The 23,752-nt window shown below is 40.8% G+C and overlaps 1 protein-coding gene across 6 annotated transcripts in view; it reads right to left on the bottom strand.

Moving 5' to 3' along the window:
- Window positions 1-23,752, bottom strand: part of LOC122574302 (putative polypeptide N-acetylgalactosaminyltransferase 9) — a 295,412-nt gene that overhangs the window by 242,453 nt on the left and 29,207 nt on the right. For 5 of the 6 annotated variants that reach the window (XM_043741736.1, XM_043741737.1, XM_043741730.1 and 2 more), the window contains exon 2: window positions 2,837-2,900. The exons of the other annotated variant lie outside the window; for it this stretch is intronic. The gene's annotated coding sequence lies outside the window, so the exon portion shown is untranslated. The remainder of the gene's footprint in view (window positions 1-2,836; window positions 2,901-23,752) is intronic. 6 annotated transcript variants of the gene reach the window in all.

Below are 23,752 nucleotides of genomic sequence, written 5' to 3'. Positions count from 1 at the left end.
TCGATCGATATCGTGTGAAATGAAAGATTATTTGAAGATTAAATAAAATTCTTTCGTGGCGAGCTTTCTTTATCGATTTATGGACTAGAGCGAAAAACAGGCAACGAAATGATTAACGATACGCTAGATGTCCCGCGATGTAGTCTCTTAGGGCTCTGAATATATCATACGGCTAGCTTGTAGGTGCAACGTGGGTGGTGGTACAGATCAACGAAGGAATTAGGCCCAAGGGAGAGCGAATCCAGTGTCCGCGAATTACTCATGCATCGTGTCACGAATTTACGACACGTATATCGCTATTGAGACTGCAGTCAGCAGAACCTAGCACAGTTCGTACGAAAGGCCTCGGAGGCAGAAATGCAGACCAGCGTTTGGCAGATAATTTCTAAACTCTGATTTCTGACAATTTCTACCATAATATATCTAACACGTTTCTATGTCCATTGATACGAAATATTCATGACGTCTGCTACAAAAATCCAATTGCCTTGAGAATATTGTTCCTGACGGAAGAAATTGTCTTTTATCGCTCTACGTAAAAATAAAAATGTATTTAAAATTTAAAAAGTTTGTCATTTTTTCGATATTCGTGCGATTTTCGGCTGGTTCGTGTTTCTTTAAATAACTCCCGCTTTCTCCCCCATCTGCCGGATTATTCGAAATTTACTATACTCCGCGGAATCGTTCCTTTATTCTTATTCCGTTGGCTAAAGCCAACTTACAACGTGTATCGTTTATCCGACGAAAACGCGGTCTCGAAAAGACCCTCAAGGAAAAAACCACTTATCTCTCGCCACTTCTCAATTACTCCATAGCACAGCCTGACGCCTTGAACCACCCTGTGTAAACGAAACGACACAATTTCCAGCGTTTCCGTTATACAATATCGAACGGACCATTCTCCTGTGAAAAAAGAATAACCCAAAGAAATGTACGCACACTATGTTACTTTCAAAATATACGCGACAACTGTGCCGCTCTCTTGAATATGCAAATGGGACAATAAGCGTGTCCCCGAGTTGAACGAAAAAAAAAACTGGAACGAGAAAGTTTAAGGTAAGGCTCCGGGGAGAAAGAGCAATGATAGGAAAACGATCGAGGATAAAGGAGCGAGGTCAGGTAGAAGCAGCGTCTCGATTTACGTTTTACGAAGTTAATTGAATGGGTCCTCTCTCCCTTGTCGTAAGATCGCTTATAACGATGGGGGCGGAACGGAGCCTATGGAAGCGCAAAATGGTTATTATCTCCGGCGCCGCAGACATAGCTGGCTGAGCTTCTGATTTACGAGCTGCCCTCTCGACTTAATCCTCGCATCTACCCACTCGTTCCACAGCGACGATCCTCCTGCGATCGGTGCTGCAATTGGTCCTCGTCTTTTCAGACGTCGACCAAAGACATTAACACGGTGGACGCCTGTTTCGAACCGTAGCGATCGATGCCTTTTAGGATCGGACTCTAATCGGTCGTGAAAAGCGACTGACAAGAACTAAGGTACCGAGTACGCCCGATTGAACCGATGTATCCTTATATTGGAAATTTTACTTTGGGTAAAAAGAGAAAGAAAGAAAAAGAATCCAATAATTTTTATACCGCCTTGGAAAAGGAAAAAAAGCGTCTAAATTTAATCAACATATATATATATATTTTTTATGTATGTTCGCCGATTTCTCCGTAATGGCCTCATCAATCGGAAGGATTATTTTGTATCTCGGGTATATTTTCCCGCTGGACTCATTAAACAAATTTTTAGATTTTCGTTCGTCGTAAACTATTCTTTATTAACATATAAGTATGAACGAAGGGAAATAAATTTTAACGTCATATTCGGGATTGGAATCGTATCTTGGAAGGATAACACGCGATCTTTCACCTTACAGCAATCCGTTCGAGTAGCCATGTTATAAGCATATTACGAGTCGAATAGAACCGAGCGACGACCGAAGAAGCGACGTTTCCTCCCCAGTTCTCATCTCAAATACGAAACTTTGTCGTATCGAGCGATCAAACGCTTTAACCGATGTAATAACCCTGTCAATGCAAAAAAAAAAAGATCCGCCAACTTACATGGAGCCTATCGATCATAATCTGTGAAAAGATGCAGCGATAAATTTGTAAATCGAGCAGGACCGAATTAAGACTCGCGCAACTTGTTTTCCACGACATCTATCCGATACAAGAAACTTCGTGATAGGATCTCGCGCCACTTCCTGGCTCAAAAGTTGCAACTGTAATCAGGAAATTCTCGTGGAGGACTTACGGACTGTCTAAGGAAATTTCTCCTCCGGCTTGACAAATCGCGAGCATCAGGAACTCGTTCCCGAGACTCACGAGCTCTTCCGGTTTTTCACGGAGCGGCTGTTCGCCCGGACGAAACAAACCGCTCAATTTGTGGTCCGGCAGCCGAACGAATGACCCTCGGAGCGGAGTTTCAGCGAGTTTACGTATCGGTTCGAGACTTATCCCTAGCGGGCTGAGCCGGATCGTGTTCGTAAATGGCGCCATTTTTCACTCGGTCCGATCAAGCTGCCTCCGATACATAGTAAGATGTCGTTAACACGCACGATTGCGGCGTCGCTTAATCCAACGTACTTAATTCGCCATCGTTTGCAACGTTCCTCTATCGTCCCTTCGATTTGACCTCTTTCCCCAAGTTCCCTGGCTTTGCCCGCTGCTATCGAAACGTCTCTTCCGGGATTTTTTTAAATCTCCTTAAGTACTTGGCAGAATATTTAGTTAAGTGCGTTTTAATTAAGCGAAGATGCTCGGGAGGAAATAAAACTTGAAATTTACGTTCGAGTAGCGTAGTTACTTTTATATCGAAGTTTGTTTCACTTACGGAAATTAGGAAGTTAAATGCCAGTCTTTGCGTCTTCCACGGGTAACAGCGTGAATCTGCATACCTGGAAAGAAAAAGTTTGTTAGTCAAAATCAAAAGATTCACTCGCTACTGCAAAGCTATTCTGTATAAACCTCGATAAGTAATCATTGTCAAAATTTACACAGACAATTTTGCCCAATCACCGTCTCACCGTCTGCGATCGGCGAATGACGAATTCGAATAGGACGGCTTCGTGCCAACCCCACGAGCGTATTCCCGCAGTTTAATCGCGTTATATCGCGATAAGCTTCAATCCGATTTGGCCAATTCAATTTTACGAATCCTTTCGCAGACGTGCCGAGATCGTATCGCGTTTAATAGACATGCCCAGCCATCTCGCTCCGAATTAATAATTTCCTATGTGAATAACAAACCAGCCGTTCCATTCGCTTAAGTATCCATTACCGAAAGAGAAGTTAGGCTCGCGGCTACAAAACCGTCTCCGTATTATACTTTATTTCAATTTCAACTTTCGAACTTCGTGATTCCACCTCATAACTGTTGAAACGTTTTAAAGTCGTCATGAAGTTCCCAATAAAATAAACATTCCGCCAAAGTTTCCGCGTAGAACTTTTCACTTTTGCACGATGCGCGAACACGTATCCCACACTCGAGCCGTACGAACAAACATGTACCCGACGCTTAACTCCTAGAAAAATGAAGTTTCGCTCGCGTGCAACGTCGCCCGACTAAAGTTTTACGACGACTAATCCGCCGGTATTGCGCCGGAAATTTTACTATCGTGATAACGTAGTGTACCAATATCCACGCGACACTCGAGAATTTAATATTTATGTGTACAACGAAAATTAGTCGCGACAGCTAGGCGATGAATTTAATAAAATATTTCGCGTCCTCCGCATTACTTTTTAAACGATATTAATTTACTCGATATTTATTACCCTTTTTTTCTGTCTTTAAAAAGCACCAACTCAGTTCATCGTTGGGAATAACAGGTCGTTGCAAAACTGTATTCTAGCGATATTCGAATTTTGAAAGTCTATGACGAACGATATACTTCAACCACGGAATCCTTACTTACACCAATTTTCAGTGAATCGACGTTCGAGTACCATTCTATTTGTAATCGAACAAAAATAAAACCGAAATTAAGAGCCGAGTCCATTTAACAACCGTCGAAATTTAATTAAAAAAAAAAAAATCATCCAACTCTCCTTTTATCGATACCCAAAATATAACGCCAAAGGGATAAAGATAAAAAATAAAACCTCCATCCCTCTTGGTACAAGATCATTCACCCTCGAACCTAAAATCGCGCAAATCTGAATTTACAAAATCCCCGCCTGTTTACCCTGTCTATTCAATGCCATCCCTCTCGTCGTTTCAAGATAAAACCTAAAAAAAAAGGAAAGGAAAGAAAAATGAAAGAGATCAGAAGCAAAGTCCAAATTCTATAGGAAATGAAAGCCTGACCCTAAAAGACAGGCAGCCAACTCGATCTCGTCACTCCAAGTCGGCTGCTACCACTGTGGAAATTGAAGTCGGACGCGAAAGGGACCATCTCCGTATGTAGGCCACCGACAGCAATAACACTTTTTCCCCGGGAATACTTTACATCGACATCGTGCCACACTCTCAAGATTCTCGTGCGATGGTGGTGGTTTGATCCGAAGAGGAAAAGAAATACAGGGACGAAGGATCGTGGAATCCGTGTATAGGATTTTCACAAACGAAACGAGCAATCTTAAGGCTAGAGGATCCAGTGTTCGAAGAGGAGCGACCGATCACAACCTGTCTGCCTTGGCTTTCGAGCTTCGTAACCACGAGGAACGGCCTTGAGTGTCGCGGATTCCACTTTCACAAGCGACTTCCGCCCACCTCCGTGGAATCGATCCGCGTCCTCGCGGACACTTTTTTCCTCTTTCTTCTCCTTCTTCTTCGTCCTCTGCCTCTGTCTCTCGTTCCCTTTCTCAGCCCTAGCTTGTCTCTCGTTGCAGCTGCAATGCAACCCTCCGTTCCACCGGGGAATGTTATCCAATGGAAGGCAAAACGAAACATAGTTCTTTTACGGTTGCTCGATAGTAAAGAATACGGCCAGAGTCACAGGGGAAAGCGTGTACAAAATGCTATCTGTTATTCGAAGAAATACGACTGGCGTGGGAGAACGCTTGAACTAGAATCGATAAGACGAGAGGCGAAGGAGAAAGGGAGGATGAAAATAAGACGGTTTCATGTGTGGTGCGCTGGGTAATTTCTGGAATTCGTGACAGATGATCTTAAGATACGACGAATACGCGAGAAAGAAATATTAATGTTTCGAAGGGATATGAAAGTTATACGAGTAGATTGTCATCATTGTTTTCTTAGTCGTGAATGATGATTTTGTATAGTAAGATCTTCTCCCTTGTTCTAGGAAATGTGCGAATTTTGAATCGTTGACCTTGGATCGTATCTTTCATCGTCTTTATGCATGTACAGTTTCTACAGCTGTTACGATTTTCATAATCGATACGAATTAAAAATGTTCAAATTGAAGGAAACCTCGAGTAAAACACTCTGCTGTGGACGCCCTTTTGAGACAATCTCAGTTTAATTTAGTCACGAGATGGAACGCATCCAAAGAAACTTTATTAACTTCGTTCAAGTTTCCCTTCGTGAAAAAGTAAATTGATATAGGAGAAAGTCTCGACAGTTGAAATTCTGAATTCTCGTCTCATGGTTTAATCAGATGTTAATGATAACTTTTATAATTAGCATTTCTTTGACTAAATAATTTTGTTCTGCTAGATCGACAAAACACCGCCACGGTACAATGATACGGAACTTTCTCCCTGGACTTTCGACAAATTTCAAGATCCAAGATCTTCCAAGACCACGCAAACAGACCCGTAGCTCCTCAACGTCGTTAGAACTACAGTTCCACGCAAAACTGACCGAAACCAAACCCATTACGTTTCACACGCCAGGAACTTCAGTTCGGGGAACACGAGACCGTGTTCTCTACGGGTCACCACATTCCACCGTCGCCAAGTTCCATCTACGTTCTACAACCGGCTGGCCAGCGCACGTGACGTAAATTCGGTTCAAGGGTCGGCGAACGAAGAACGGAAGGCTCGTCCAACGTAAAGAAAACGGGATTGCTCGCCAACTCTGCCACCGAACTCCACCGCTTCGAGAACGCGCGTACTTACGAAAAGCGATACGTATCGAGTGCAATTTCGAGCGGTCGTATTTCTCCGCGTGCACGTGTGCACCACGGAAATCCGAGCGATGCCTCGACTTGTCACGCTTGTAACGTTAGCTCGTAATGTCCACGATTTAATAACGCGTACAGGACGGTATTGATCCCCGCGGGAACTCCGGTCACCGACGCTCGACCATGCTCTACTCTAACTCGCTTCCTGACGCGATAATTAGATAGGTTGTCTCGATAAGAACAGTTTCAGCCGGTTCTTTCGTGCCGACGATGTTAAAGGACGACACGGAGTCCCTTTAACGAGGATAGCACCGTAGCTTGCTTCGACGACCAGAGGATGGCTTTTAGAGTTAAGGACGTCCTTCGAGAACCATCGAGATATCTAGAATTTCAGTTGTTTGAGAAAGAAACTAGAAATTAGAGGAATAGGGGAGTTTTTGATCCGGGGTAAGGCATCTGAAACCTCCTACTTTCACCTTCTATTTTATCACTCAGTCATAGGGAAATCAAGTCTAACGTAATTTTATCAAATCGATCTATCGTAGTTGTGAAAAGTCGTAGATTATCGGATATTCGCTATATGGTGTTAATAATTATGATACTGTATAAGTTAAAAGACTGAAAAAGGCAGTAAGACAAAAGTTAATTTTGCATCGAGACTGCATTTTATTAAAACCGAAGCTCCATTGTGCTTTCGACAAGCAATAAACTAGGTTCAACTAAAACGTTTCGAAAATCGTGGGATCGTGACTGTGAAATGACTTGCCCCAAAGCTTTTTCAAACGTCGATTTGCGCCCGATTCACGCGGAGTCCACAACAGAACAGCGGTCTCTGGAAAATCGGCAATACAGCGAAATGGAACGCAGTGTATTTGCAACAAATATGATGGATTGCCTGAATGATACAGAATGTGGATCCTTTCGCTGAAAACGCATTGTGCGATATTTTCTCTCGAATGTCCGCCCTCGGCAAATTTTTCAGCGCGAATGGAAGTTTCTATGCTTGTACCGGACGCTTAAGCGAAATCTATTTCGTAATTATGTCATAGCAACAACTTGGAAAGTGAAAAGAAAGAGGCGTAGGTGAGAAACGAAGTTATAAATCGCGAGCAACTTGAAATTGTTCGAAGAAGCGAGAAAAGTGGTAGGAAAGTTCGCGTAACAGATGATTTTCTGCTTTGTGCTTCGTTTCAGAAAAGTTGCCGAAACACATTTTCGTTCATGCTTTCGCTTCGTCGTTAAAAAAGACGCTGAAATAGGTTTTTCCACAGGCGAGGAAAGTTTGATGTAACGTTGAAAGTAAGATGCAACCAAGCAAATACGCGAGAGTCATGTTTCTCGTAAAACTTTTACCGCCAATCGAGACAAAGATCGACGAAGCGTTGATATACGCGAAAGACTCGTCGTAAAATCGAAAAAATTTTAGCCGCTAGGAAAATCGATTTATCGACGGCAATAACTTTTCGAAACTCATCGGGGAATCGGTGAGTGGGAAAAGAAAAATCGACCAAATGCCGATGTAGAATCTCTGGTTGAAAACATATACGTAGAAGCATACGTCGCGTAATGCTGTTAGTTGAACGCCAGTTAAAATTGAACTCTCGTTAGCGTTGAAAGTCGTACGATTGTAAATGTAAAATGTAAATGTACAAAGGGAAGTCGTTATAGAAAGATCTAATTAAAAACGGAAAAATATATAATATATGGATAATATATGGAAACATCGATATGAGCAAAATTTTTGGAAGAAAAATTTCAGATTATTAACAAAGTTCGCCGAATATAAATCTGTATAATTTTGATCAACGATCGAATTATCAGTGATTATAATCATCACTTGATTAATTTTCACTTCTGTTTGTAGCATAGAATTTTTATCAGAGAATGATAGATATCACTATTGCGAAGACAGATTAAATTACTTTATCAACAAAATCTAAGGTTAAACGCGATATTGAACTTAAAATTCATATTCCAATAATTCTGATTTTTCATTTGCGTAATCACTCGGCTCTACAGATCGTCGTATGATTGGGACTCCATTTCCTGAAAAATAGGATTTTTGAGAGGAGTCGCAGATGATCGAGCGTCCCTAGACCATCTGCGTGCTATAATTATTTTTCCAAAATTCGGAAGATTAAATTATCCAGAAACGTACTTACTTGCCCGAAGCTAATCTAAATATCGATTTCAATTTAGCTGCTACATAGTCGCTTTACACGACTACTCCAGCATTCAACACTCGGCCAAAGCGATCGTCACGAAACAGAGCGTATACCTAGTATTCGACAACTATCACAGCTATTCACGGGTATTAGAATGGCGGATCGTCCGAGTCGAAAACAAATGGTACTAGTCGTAACAATGATTAATTGTAAAGGGTGGCATAGAACGTGGTTAAGCGTGGTTAATCATCCACCGCGGGACCAGAGGATTCCCTCCGTGAACCATGTGACAGAAGTACGGCGAACCACGATTGTTTGACAGATAGCCGCGTCAAAACAACCACCGCGTGGTCCTTGTATCTGCAGTCGCGTGTGCATAGGCTACTGACACCTGTCGTGGCTCCTCGAGTCTCTGTCAGTTGGACTAACCGTTCGAACAATAGGGTACCCAACCCCCTACCTGCGGACTCTCATACATCAAGAACTGACTAAGCTCGCTGCAAGACTCGTACGCCGTGAAATAGGACGCTCGAACGAGAATTCTTGTTAAATACACTGTCAGGCACAAGGTTCGTCCAATTCACCGCCGAATACCGATGGATGAGCAAGGTGAACTGTTTTAAGAAGACATACAATCCTCTGCAAAGCAAGGGTCTCAGCAACGTGCACCGATTGCAAATATCATGGTTCTAAGAATATCGGTATTGTCTCAATTTCGTCTTTGTTTTTGCACGAGTATTTAATTCGCTTTAATTTCATTTTAAACTAGTTAGATGCGGTCAAACGATTTTTTAATGAACTCGATTGCACGTATTTAATTTTCGCCATGCGATTCAATCGTCTTACAGCACTTTGTAAAAACGTGTAATTGTTTGCAATTATTTTACACAGTTTATAAGCGAATTGATACGCAGACGGACAAGGATCAATGAACTGCCAAGCGATGGGATGCAACGGGGATGAACGCGATAGTATCCTCTCTAACGCGTTGGATCTACACCAGATTCGACCCAGTCTTAACTGAGGTCTAACCTGACTATCTAAGCTAGAGCCTAACAGGGGTCACGCACTCTGGGGCCGCTGACACCTGTCGCAAGCTCTAGAGAATCTGCCAGCCTGAATAACCGAACAATAGGATCGTGAGCTTGCACCTGCACACCTGGATCTAGATTAAACGTCGGTTAGCCAGCAAATTGGCCCATCAATATTCATTATCGCACGGTCTGGACGATGGTCAAGAATTCGATCTAAGCGCTCCAGTAGTTTCATTGAAATAATACTCTTTACGCAGTGTTTTAAGTTAATTGCGAAATTTCGAGAATAAAGAAAGCTATAATACGAACATAGCGTAGAATAGAGTAGGAATCCAGTAGCGGATGATTTTTATATTTCGGTGTACTCCAAATCATGAAATTCCTAGAGAAATATTTGTTCGTTAAATATACTTTGGTTAAAACGAAACTCCGATCTTATCGAAAAATTATATGACGAATAAAATAGAAAAATGATGATCCAAAATTCCACTAGTCTCCAGAAATTTAGCAACGACATTGGCGTATCAACAACGATACGAACGAGCCTGGTCTATGTTTGCTGGACAACGTACACACTAAGAGTATCCCCAAACGTTGACCGTGTTGAATAATTTCCGTCGAATCAATTGGCGTATCGAAACATCGATCGTTGTATCGTCGACCAAGCTTCGTTCCCCCATAAATTTCTCGGACGAGGAAATATAATAAGTGAGAAAGGTGTGCGTACGTCTTCAACAGCGTCGATAAAATCATCGAGTACGAAAATTAATAGGTGAAAATTATCAGCAAGATAAGCGAGAGATTTATATCAATTCCAGTATTGATAAAGGAATTATTGATTTTGAAAAGTTAGTCAATTTTCTATGATATTGTTAATAGAATGTCGCTAGTATGGATTATTCAAGCGTGATTAAATGGTGCGAGAAACGATAAATACATTGAATAATTCTCGTTGAATTAAACCGTGCGATTCGATCGATCGTTAGTTTAGAATGTACATTACTTAACATAGAAAAGCTATTGTGAAAGTTTCAACATATAAATATTAAAAGAAAAAACATGAAAGGCTGGAATCTGTATAGTGTTTGTGACTAATTAATTTAGACGGAAGCGACTTAACCGATGTAAATTGGTGAGTACAATCAATCCTGATTCTCAGTTGCAAACTGCATTAGATACATCCGCCCTAAATTTGATATAGGTTTCGCCCTACGATCACAAGGTACACCGCAAACGATCATTACCAACGACAGATCCTAATTAATGAACACATCCCAATCGAACGACCAAATAATCGAAACGCTCAGGACAGAGCACGTTAAACTTGTTTCAGATGAAATTGCGTGACACAAATCTCTTCTACGTGAATCTATTCCACTGCTGCCGCACGTATCTCTTCCGTAGAATCAGTAAATTTTATTTATTATAATCAATCGTATATTTTGACTCTTTTGTTCGTATCGATGCAATGATAAATCAACGAAAAATCAATAGTAGCGTTACGGGAATTTAATAAACTATATATTTCTGTAATGAACGAATCGAGTAATTTATTTTTTACGTCAAAACTCGAAATTTCAAACAAAAGCGGCGACGAAACTCAGAGGAATTAACGGCAGAAAAACACTAAAAATTTAATTAAACTTTCGGCAAAAATGAAACTGCTCGCGGAGATCAACCGAAACGAATCGCTTCCGATTACAAAGCATTGGTAAACGAATTTTTTTTGTGAACGACACGATCAATTAACGCAGCTGCAAATCCGATATGCGCATTTCGTACAACTAGCAGCATCACCGTTGGCTATGAATAAATACGTTCGCAAATACCGATCCTTTAGCCGAACAACTGCGGATAAACGATAAAATTACTCGATAAACCGTCAACATACAAGAAAGATATCGATGAGGGAGGAGAGGGCAAACCGATTACAATGAAACGATTTTTCGATGAGGCTATCCAGCGATGTTCACTCTAGAAAACAATCCATTCGTTTCGAGGCGAACACCTCTGTGAGCAGCGATCGCTTTCAATCGAAGAAATCGTACCGAAAACGCTGGTAACTTCCAAACACGACTCGGCCAAATATTCAAATTAGATCCTTAAGATACTTCTCAAAGTAACTTATTTCAAAAGTAAAATGCCAAATTTCACGTAGATTTCGAAACTTTTTAGACAAACACGCGGACACGTACCTGTTCAAACTGTTTTATAACGTTTTTAATACCTAAGCTTACGTATGAAAAATGCATTAACAAGTTATGTCCTTTTATACATAATTTTCTGATGAAAAGAAGCGTATAAGTACTTCAGTCATAAGTTTCAGTCGTAAAATCGCAGAAAGAACATTTTAAAAAATTAAAGGACCTTGAATGTATCTCCGGAGAATCGCAAACGAATCCCCATGAAATTAGCAGAAAGACAAACTAAACGTTGCTGTTTTCCAAAGTAAAACACGGTAAAGGCAGGAAAACGATACAATCTGTGCGAAAGTGTCCGGAAACATACGACTGCGCACTCCAAAGACACGCAATTTGCGAAACAACCCAATCTGGGAAATTTTTCTGGCTGCATAACGGTTGAATATTTTCAGACTGCTTCAATTTCCTGGCAAACAAAGGTGGAAAACATCAAAAGATGGAAAAACACGCAACTACTGTTTGCAACGAAACTGTTCCACTTGATGAATCGCGCATAAAGGAAACTAAACTGCAAAAGGTATTTGTACGTTTTGTGAATAAAGAATATTATATACATAAATTTGAATACATACATATAAGTCTGGAAAAAGCACATAAACATATGGAAGCTGCGTATCCTCGAAACAATTTAACCATGGAATAACTTTATTAAAATGCTACGAGGAAACTAAATTATCCGAGTTATAACACCATAATACTACCGAAGAAAGAAAAGAAAAGAGACGTTGGGAATCGAATAAGGTTTGAAAATTTTAATTTGCAAGTTATGAAACTGCGAAAATTTACGTGCTATGTATCTTTTGCGAAGAAAATTCCAAAGTAAAAGAAAAACCATGTAAAACAAGCTTACGTTAAAACGAAATACGGCTATAAGAAAATAGTATAATTAGGTGTTACTTTTTTAACAACTATACGACCCATGTTCAGCAAAGAGATTATTGACAGACGAGACTATTAACAACGAAGCCATTAATGACCACGGAAAGCATGTAATTCGCGGTTGCACGTTTACAAGCCTAAATGATATTCAGTTACATGAAATGGAGTAGATTTATCCGAAATTCGAATCTTGTCTAAGCAGAAGGGAAAGGATAACGAGAAGCTTATCGAGAAAAGTGAGCAGCCGGTAGAATCGATATTATCGAAAAGAAAGCAGCGAAGGATAAGTAACATATAGATAGACTATAACAGCACGTAGATTGCCGTCTAGCAAGCATCTAATACGAATAGGGCCCGCTGCAAACTTGAATTTATGCACGCGTTGCAGCGTATAAAGTTCCCTGTCCTTGCATACTCTCTGCACCATGACAAATTTCTCACCGTTCCAGCAATATTCCTGCTGACGGGTTAACGCCAAATATATTTTGAACGACGAAGGATCAATTTTCCTACGAGACATCCAGTCGATCCGAGTCTAATGCGGGACAGGATCAGGTTCGAGAAGAACGTCTGTTGCCTCTGCACGCTTTTACAAGTCACATGGTGCAAGTAACTCTTGCTTAACAAATAAACAAAATTCTACAAACGTTTGCGAGACAAAGGTCTATAACTTACGATTCATTTAACAGTTTTCAGAGAGCAGTGTCTCTACAATTTTGACACTTTTTAAGTATGTTTGCACGCAAAAGGTAACCTTAGACAAAGTAGAGCAAGAACAAAGAATTTTTCAATCATAGGTCGATAGCGAGAGTTAAAGGAGAACATTTTACAAGTTTTCTAGACCAACAGCCCCACTTGTTACATCGAAGCTTTGCAATACAATTCTATAAGGTTCGACATCGGTAACGTTGATCTGTTACATCAATCTTTAAAAAAAAAAAACTGAAGGTGATCGCATAAATCACTCTAAGACTCGTTTCCCTTTCAAAGGGGATTCCTCCAGCGTATTCAACACTCCTGAGACGAAGAAGATGATTACCATGACACGGTTGCATAAGAGAACGCCAAAAAGAGTATCGTTCTGCTCATCTTATCGCTCTCGGCAAAAGATGCTCTCGGTAAGCCACCAAGCGAATCGTTCTACATAGTTTTCGTCTATTAGTGGTCCCTGACGAACGTTGTAACATGGGAAAGAGCAAAGTGGCAGCGACTGATCGCAGCCAAGCGTGCAACGTTTATCTTTATACGGGATCGCAATTAACCGCGATAAAAAGAAGATGTTCAAGCGAAGGTAGATAAATTATGTCGACCGACGCTATCGGCTAAGTAAATGACTCGAAATATCCGCTGAGTCAAACGTAACCTTCCACCTCCAGCGCGTGAAAGGATCGTGGACGTTGAGAAGCTGCATGTTTCCCGATCGCCTTGGGGGATGACCTTGGATGCGCATCGTTTTCAACGCGAGCCAGGTCAGACGTTCACTGGCCGAGAAAAGAAATAGAATCGTCCCCATCCGAGGCACCCTGATCTCTCTACCCTTTTCATCCGATTTTCTTCGATGAGCATTTTCGTCTCCAGCGTCCAGCTACCCTTATCCTCGAAAGAAATGCAAAGTCAGAAGGGTAGAAGAAAATTCAGAAGGGTCGCTCCGGCTTTTATCGTTCACGGAAACGAGCAGACGCCGATTTCCTTCGTTCTGATTTCTGACAAAATTGATTCCTATTTCTTGGCTGCCTGACGAATGAATTTTAATTTTGAGGATCGAACAAAGGGGTTGGTATAAGATTTATGTTCATCGTTGGTTTTCCCGACATTTTATATATCGTGTTACATTTACACGGAAAAGATTATATTAAGATGTCACAATGTCTTGATAAGTTTGCTATTAAACTTACTTGGCATATAATCGCCACTCACTCATCGCGTATTTTTATTCTAATACTTTCTTTCTGGAATTCTCCAGCTTTCAATTCCTGTAAAATAGTATTATTAAATATCAAATGAAGAAACTGAATGATCTTACCAATATTTCTGCTTTCTTGATACTATCTCTTGTTTCGTTCCTTTTTCTCTCGCTTTATATTCCAATCACACTACGTAAATGATTTCTTATGAGAAATGATAGATGGAAGAATTCAAAGAACACACGTTTCGACGTAAAAATGCAAAGAATAGATAGGATCTTTGGAATGTACGTACGTGACTTTATTAGACACCGAAGGCTACGCGATTCTTCGATAGATATATTTCAAAAAATCGTGATTCACTGACATCCTATTATTGAGCTTTCTGCTTTCTTATCTTCTTCTAATACGAGCAAGAGACAGGTTCCCTCCGTGGAACAAATAAATCTCGCAATGATCAAGAAGGAAACAGATTTCCGTGTCATAATACATCCGCGTGTAATGCGCCTCGACAATGTATACGATACGAAATATGTGCCTATTGAATTATTATTTCTTAAAATAGGCTCGAACGAAGATAGAGGATCATTGTTCCTGGAAGATCGTTAAGAATCCAATTTCCCATTCTGACAACTACGATGTACAGGATGATTCAGAATATCCTCGCACACTGGATATCGTTTTCTATCTTTGAAGAAGTACGATTTGCGTTTTTAAGATTAAGCAGCACCTGAAATGCCACACTTCACGTTTATTAGACAATTATTTCATGAATTAGAAGGGAGTTGCAGTAAAATTCGTCCCTTAAAAAGAGATTCAAGCACTTTGGACGCTGTAAAGCTACAAACGCACAAACGATCGAACAACAACAATAAAACTCTCTAGGAACAAACAGCAACAGAACGTAAAAGGAAGAATATAAACGAGCGAGAAAGGAGAAAAGGGATTTTGAAATCTCCATCTTTCGCTTAATCGGAACTCGGAACTCCTCGAACAGCTCCTCGCTCTTCGATCCCAGCCGAACTTCTTCGCCGCTCGACCCTTAAACCAATCGAACTCGCCAACTCCCGAATTCAGATTTCCTCGAATCTTAAATTCCATCTCCGCCTTATGAAAATTTCCAACGCGAAAAATCACGGCCAACCATCGAAAAAACTTCAGCCCTATTTTATCCGAAGAGAAAGATTTCCGAGGTGACAAGAAAGGGAACCCTTCCATCGTCGGATCCGAAGGAATGCCGGCATCGAAAATAGTGTACGATTCCCAGCCTGCAACCCTCGTCAGGCAAAGGATTGAACCTCCACCCTTATCCCCCTTAGCCTTGGCGCGATCTCCGCGTTTTACGACCAGCGATTTATCGGGTCGGCCCTCCCTGTCCTCTCTATCTCGCCGCCTTCCTGAAGCAGTCCATAAATTGCAGCGATGTGCCGGAAGAAAAGGAATGAAAAGGGGTTGAAAGGAAGAAAAGAGGACGCAGGATGAGCCCCGGTTGCTCGGCGAACGAGAGGAAGGACGGTGGAAAGTTGCACACCGCGAAGAAGCAGCGGCAACTTGAATAGAGGCCACACGGTATACCGATTCCTCGGCGTTCCTTCGCCAACCTACGGATCCAACGACCGAAATGCATCGAACGTATATGGCCGTTCATCCCTCTTCTGTCATTCGCACCGTGGGACTCGCGAGCAAACGATCGCGCGCACATTCATACGGCGCAACGCGTAAAGAGCGGACTGTGAACGCGGTAACCAGAGAGCCAGCCGACCGTATGAGTACACCTCCGTTCATAAATATGAGAACGTTGCAACGAAATGAAAAGATGCGTCTGGAAAGTTTTTGAAAAATTAGCGAGAGCTTGGAGAATCACTGTCGCGATTGAAACCTCCGAGAATTGGGTCAGGTACATTCGAAAGTTCTAAAGAACTGATATTTTCGACATTGTTATTGGATTATGCTTATGCATTTCTGACGAGTGTAAATATGCAAAGATGCAAGCGCAATGATACATAAGGTAGCGAAAGTAAAACACAAGATGCAACATTTAAAAGAGAAGTCTCGCAAATTCCAAATTTGACCGATTGCCCACTTGCCTGGCAAACTATGTCAAGTAGCTAAATTTTCTATAAGATCAGAACGACTCCGCAAACTTCAGAGGAAATGTCCAACTTTCATTTCGTTCCATTCGATCTACCCTACCGTGGCTATTCTCTACGGGGGGTATTGATAACGTATCCAACTCGAATATGTTTTACGTTTCGTTTAATTTGCGCTAGCAGTCTATTTATGAATGTACGAGGATGGTATCTCGGTTTAACGGGATGGAGAACAAATCACGGAACCGGACGATTGCTATTTCGTGATTTTTCGCGTTTTTTGTTTGTTGACAACACGCGCAGACGTTCTCTTTCCATCCCTTTCGCTCTTTTTAATCGGGTGAATTGTTTACATCGGATGTTGCCGAATGTTACGAAGGATCGATGTACAAAAATTGAATCCAAGCATTGTTGGGTAAATATTTGTTGGATTTTATGCATTTATGAATACCGACTGGATTAATACGGATAAACAAGGAACGAAGACGAAGAAAAGGCTGGATGCAGCAAAATTAATGCACGGATATGCGGGACGGCTATTGTTGATGTTCAGTGAGAATCATGTATTATTTGGATTAATTAATACAAGAAAGTAGATTAATATCCCGTACGAGTATCTATCATTGATCGATGTTGTGTTGATATTTGAATGAACGATTGTCAGGAAATTGTGGAATATGTGAATACATACTAGGTTCTTTAAAGTTATTACGTGTTCTAAGAACGAGCACGAAATAACTAGTAGACTTCTTCGAGGACAAAAGTATTACTAAAATTTGCAATAAATATTTGCAAACGAAGGCCAACAATGATACCTATGCGTTAAAAATCATCGCCGATCGATGAACAAATTACTATCTAGCAAAAAGCATGAAATTAAAAATCGAAGAAGCTGGAAATACAACTTTGCAGGTTCTCGTAGCTCGTGTTGCTTGAATTACGCAAATTGCGCAAATTACGCCGATCGAATACGAAAAGACGCAATTTTTCACGAAGATAACCGCGGCCACGAAACCTTGGCCAGAATGCGATGGTCTCATTAAACGTTTGCCCATTACTTCTCCACGATTCGACTTGAAATACGGTAAATATTAAATCTTACGGTGGCTGTGTCTATAGAACGATGCGAATTCAAGTGCTACCCGAAACTCGTCACTTTTTCTCCGCCGTAGAGAAATACCGATGAAATAATCGCGAACCGGAATTAATATCCGTCGATTGAAAGCAACCCTGCCGTGACCTCTTAAATTCATCGTTCAAGAATCATGGGAGTCGTTGTAATAAATATTCATAAGAGTCTCGAGAGCACGCGTTTACTTGCCCGCAGGGAAATACGAAGTTCGATGAAAAGGAAGGCCAACCGAACCGGTTACGCTCTTTCATAAGCCGAGATGCGACGTGAAATGAACGAACGAAAATTCGAGGTGACTTCAGATTTGAAACGCTGCGGAGATACTTCATCAACGATGTAATAAGTGATCTATTTCACTGGGCTGTAATTAGATTTCATTCATAGAGCGAACTTTGGAAACTTGGTTTGAGAGTTTTAACGAGCATTTGAGATGAACAATTTAAAGAGGCGCTGGCAGTTTACATTGGTAGATATTAGTGATGCACGCCATATGGCCATTTTTAATTTGATACGAACACCTTCGAGATAAGATAAAACCTGAATTTTTTATTGCCCCTAAGCGCTCATTTTTTGCGCTGGTAAAACAAATAAAATTTGGAGGCCGAACTTGTGAAATGAAATTTTAAACTTTCCTGCATAATTTATTGTCCCCTGCTGTTCTCGAGAAGATTCAAGTTTGCAAGAGTATAAAATTTCAAATATTTTACATCTCTCGTGTCACTGGCATATTCATCGGCCCTCAAAATGAAGGAGAATACGAGTTTTAATAGCTCGCGAATTAAAACCGTCTTCTATAAAAAAAGATATACGATCAGTGAAACATTCGGTTTAGAAAGAGTTAAAGCGAAAGTATGTTTTGCAAAAGATAATTTAAAGTATCGTTATCGACGTAAAGCTATAGTACATCTTATACATCAAACATTCTTCTCTCGAATATTCTTCGTTACGATCTAAAGCGATAAAAATCCGTCAAACGATTCGCGACATTGTCTAAATCACGTCAAACGCGATTAACGCTATACGCCGAACACGCAAGCGTACATACGCGTAACTTACCAGCAAAGTCTTCCGGAAATAGGTCGTTCGCCGCAAGAGGAACCGCCGAAAATAATCTCATCGTCTCTGGAACAGCTTCGCGGGGCCGGGACTCGTGTGACAACGCGATTCGTCTTCCGTAGCGATATTGCCATGAGATTTTTCTGCACACGCGTCCTCCTCGTTTCGACGAGACCCGCTCAATATCCAGCAGGATATCAGATCCCGCGTCCAGGAACGCTTTATCATCGGAATAAGTGTAGCGAGCGGGTAAACTCGAGCGGATAACGCGTATCGTCTTCGAGAAAATACAACGAGCCTGATCGACTGGTGAGCGAGTGACTACCGGAAGGGACGTGGAACGAGGGTGAAACTGCCGGAAGAAAAGGGAGAAAAGTACGGTAGATATGTGCGGTATGGGAGACTTTATTTCCGTCTCGGAATCGTTCCATTTTATTTCGTCCCTTGACTTTCTCTATTACGCCTCGACAGTCGCCTCGAATACATATATCGCAGAACGAGCAAAGTTAATTTCAACGCTTATTCGCGGCCTTCTTATTGCGTCCGTTATATATGGTACAGTGCGTGGTCCGCATATCTCCCGCCGGACTTTCATATCGGCAATTCCGATAACGAAATATTCTGTATTACGATTTAAACTTCTAACATATGTCACCTTGAAATTGCAAAATATCCTGCAGATTCTAAGCTCCTTTTTATTCAAAGATATCTTGAAATACGTGTACTTGTACATTTACCTTTGTATTTTTCTCCTGGGCTGATTACTATTTCTCCCTTCTTTCTATCGTCTTCCTTATTGTCCTCTTCAGCTGCTACTCCTTGCTAGAATTCGTTTTTATATACTCGTACTATCTTTTTATTTCCGAGAATCCTCCCTTTTCATATCTATACACTGCATCTTCTCTTTTTCCCTACTTCTTTTTTATGTGGTTGCGCTATTTTGCTATTGCCGCGCACCTATTGTTGGTTTCCTGCGTTACTGCTTACTGCCATTGCTAGAATACACCACCTTTCTCGGCGTACCTCCGTTTCCTTTTTATTCTTTGTACATCTTTTCCCTTTTTTACCTTCTTTTATCATATCGAACTGCGTTAATGAACAGTAAACGCCTCCGTAATAGATGCAAGAGTAACAAATCACTTTCCATCATTGGTTCAAGGTTCATGACAAATACCTAGTTGTTGATAACAAGAAGAAACTAAGAAATGTTCACGATAGTCAAAGTTATTAGGAATGATTTTGGAGAAAGTGATCCCAGTTGCAACCACCGACTAACCACAGGGTGGACGCGCCGTCCGTGGCAGGTACTCGCCAGAGGATAGTTGATAACCGCAGGATATACGTTCTGATAGTCGAGTTTCTCTAATGAATCGACTAAGAACTCGTCGATTAAATCATATTTGCCTTCAGTGTATTAAAACTTTGGTCTATACGGTGGTTTCACATTTTACAGGGTATAAAAAATTGGATTTCATCAAGCTTGCTGATAATTAATCTGGGCACGTTCTCGAGCATTTTTCCAGCGCGAGGAGCTGGCGGGGTTAATTAAAACGCGACTCGTAGCTTCCACGTTGTCGCTGCCAATTTACAGAAACCAACTGCCGTGAAACGAGTCAATCCTGTCCTCTATATCCTTTGTCTCCGTTGAGATTTTGATTTCAGATCTTTATACTTAATCGCCATACATACGAGAGAAGGTACGAAATAACGACCAAATATGACGTTTAAAAAATAAATTCAGCTATGAGAATGAAAAATAATTTTGCAAAGTACGAAGAAATGAAACGTATTGACGATTAGGTATCAATCAGAAGAATTAAAGGTTTGCGTTTGTCGATGAAGAATTTGAAAAAACGAAACGAGTACTCGATATGAGAGAAACTTCTATAATGCGTTTCCCTAACTTTATTACGTTATTTAATTTTTACAACAATTTCAATATGCTCCATCTCGCAGTATTTCTATCCTTAGAGAATGAAACTATTACGTATTCCATGCTTGCGAAAGTAAAATATGGAAAATGTAACGATTACGAAAATTGAAACTTTGCAAGCGGATAGCAATCGCCACTTTTCAAATTTTAATACTTGCAAATCCATTAAAGCCAACAATAAAGAGAAATTTAATGACGCGATTCCATCCAGACGTCATTAGAATTCTCATGCTTTGAAACGTCGGAGAAATGCAATCCTTAATGCGCCAAAGAGATCGAAATAGATAAAGCATGGGAATGGAGGAAGAGGTATTAAGCGATTTCGCGATACTGAACGCATTTGACCAACGCAATGCTTGTTCGGCGTAGGATTTGCTCTGAAACATTAACACAGTCCGATTAAATCGACCAATGTACTGCAGAAGCGAATGCTGCGCTGGTTATGTGAACTTGAAATTTGCATAACACCAGATAGTTCACTTACTTGATACGATTAACCGACCTGGATACAGAGATCATCTTTCTCCCTGAAACTCTGTTTTCATATCTTAAGCTGGAACTATTTATAATTATAAATAAAGGTCGCGTCGCTGATGACGATAAACTAGAACTACTATTATAAATTATAGCCATAATTATAATTATAAATAGTTCGTCGCTATCGCTAACGTGACCTAACACTAGCGTAATCTATATAATTTGAAAAAACAAAGTTTCTGGACAACACGACGCGCCTCTCTGAATGTAAAAAAAATTCCTTCGCTTATTTTAGAAATAAACGATTATAATCGGACTTTCATACGTATACGGTTCAAATGTGAAAGATTAGTGTAACTTTATCGGAGCTGCGACAGAACCTGCCACGAGTTATGCGCATTCTTTATCAAGCTCGCGTGATTTACTGGAAGCGCCGGTTCACCAGGGTAATTTGTAAGTGTATGCGAATTAATGGCGCGAATGGCATTTTACGAGCCGCTCTATTTACGGCTACGTTGCACTTACTGCTCTGGAAGCGATGACTTAGGTGTCATTAAAGGCTATTGGCATGCAACAAGTGAATATGTTAGGATTCGCGTGTATTACAATTCCTTTCTAAAGATTCTTTCCCTCCTTTTAATAAACGTTCGAGGAACCTACACTAAAATTTCGATTAATACGCCTTTTCCTTTATGGCGTCTCGGGTGTGCCATAAATTAACCTTTCTGCGTTCAAGACGTACGCAATCTACATTTCGGTTTTATTATTACCGCTGTTAATGTAATGTTTGTTTGCAACAATCGGATCTCTTTTCTTTAACTGTTTATTTTTCACGTCTCGTTCAGATTTCAATTTTACGTATTCTTGCAGACAAGTTCTTTATTTATGATATGGTATTATCTTAAATGGTAAATAGTGGTAGTATAGAACAAACAGAGTCAACGATTCTCAAGTAAATGATACCGTATAAAACGCTCAACACGTGCAAAATAAAACTTACCGGAGCTTAATAAATGCGACTACTACAATTATATTCACGATTCGTCGAAAAATCTCCGATACGATCCAGGATACGTTCGCGTAAAATCTTACAAAAATCAAAACACTCCATCGACATTCACCGTGCTATTTCAAACAACAGAGTGAGCAACGAAACGCGCCCAAATATTGTAGCAACTCCAAACTCCACGCTATAGTTACTCGTAGCTTCTTTCGCGAGACAAGTGGCTGTTCGAAAATTTCGATGCTCCGGCGCAAGAGGAATGCTATAGAGGTGTACGGCGCAGAAACGGAAGAGGGTGTACCCTTTGCACTGAGGATTAAAAAACGGTAAGTACGTGCGAACGCGACACGCGTCAAGGGGTTTTCTCCGTCAGAAGCTGGCCAAAAGAGACGACGCATAGAAGACTCTGGCAGAAGGATTGCAGAAAGGAAGGGCAGAAAGCGTGGTTACGAATTCACAATGGCATTGTGTAACTGTTCCACTCCTCACCCCTGGCTGCTGCACGATTTTCTTCTACGGTCACCCTCCTTTGCCGCTACACTCTCTTTTTCTCTCGTTTTAAGTCTTGGGACTCGCTCATTTTCTCTTTGTATACGTGTATATATATATTGCACCCTTTCTTCCCCTCTTTTCTCGTCTATCTAGTTTCATCCACTTCACGGTACTTGCCGTGAACGCCATTAATGGTTTCCGTTTCCGGTGTCTCAATCTCGCATTCTCCGCGCTTTGCCTCCAAGCCGCACACCTCTTTCTATCTACCTCTGTACTCAGACCGTTCGTACTTTTCTACCTTTCTGTCTCTCTCTCCCTTCCTGCCCCTTCCTCTCTTTTTATTTTTCAACAAAACAAACGAAGAACGTACCCCGACTTTGAGAGCGAGTCATCGCAAGGACGCGCCTACGTGTATCGTTCGTGCGTGCACGTTAGAAGGGTGCTACGAGTAGACCAGGCTAAACGAATACGCCAGGTTTATAAGGGCGAATACAGGAAATGGCGTTTCGTAAGCAGGCCATCGGAAATTTCTATGAGGACGGTAATCCCATTGGTAATTTTGCAAGAGAAAATTCAGAAGGTTATGAAGCTCTGTATACAAATTGAGCAATTTATTCGTAATGTACCTGCTAGTTTTTATCCGTGTGACAGGACAATCTGATTTTTAACGCGTTGAATCACTCCATGAAGAATACAAAATTGTCTTCCTTACATGACAAATTACGAATATTTAATTCAAAGCAACTGAATCCGTGAAATTACAACATAAATCCTCACTGTTGAGCAATTACATCGTGTGGAATTAAAACACGATCGTCGATCGAACAAAGTGGCGCTAGAAATTCCCATCGATATTTCTCTTCCACGCATCAATGTGAATACGACCGGGAAACAGAATTATTTTTTCAAGGCTATCAATTATTTGTCCTCGATATCGGTACATTCGACCCGAATATTTCACATGAAAGTGTTTACGAACAGTGGAACGATTTCTATGGCGATTGCTCGCAAACTCATTAATCGAGGGCGTGAGGAGAGGGGGGTCTTGATAGCTTTAAACGATTCGATCATGGATTCCTTCTTCGTGTTGGCAATCGGCCAACGCGTTTTCAAGAAAGTATCTGAAAAGCCGGACGGGTATTTGAATCACATCGTCACGTTCTACCTTGTCGATCGGTGACATCGGTAATAGAAAGGATCGATTTGAGTTAATGGATTTATAGTTGGACTGAGAATTTCATTTGGCTTTCCAGGTAATTTCCTTCATCTTGTTAAATCTGGCTACATTTGACGACGATAGAGAATCCATCCTAAAGTACGTTCTTTTAATAAAAATTAATTTACAAATATT

This window comes from Bombus pyrosoma, linkage group LG13, assembly GCF_014825855.1.
Source record: "Bombus pyrosoma isolate SC7728 linkage group LG13, ASM1482585v1, whole genome shotgun sequence".
Lineage (NCBI taxonomy): Eukaryota > Metazoa > Arthropoda > Insecta > Hymenoptera > Apidae > Bombus > Bombus pyrosoma.
Note: the sequence above shows the minus strand (reverse complement) of the source record. Positions and strands in the feature narration are given on the sequence as shown.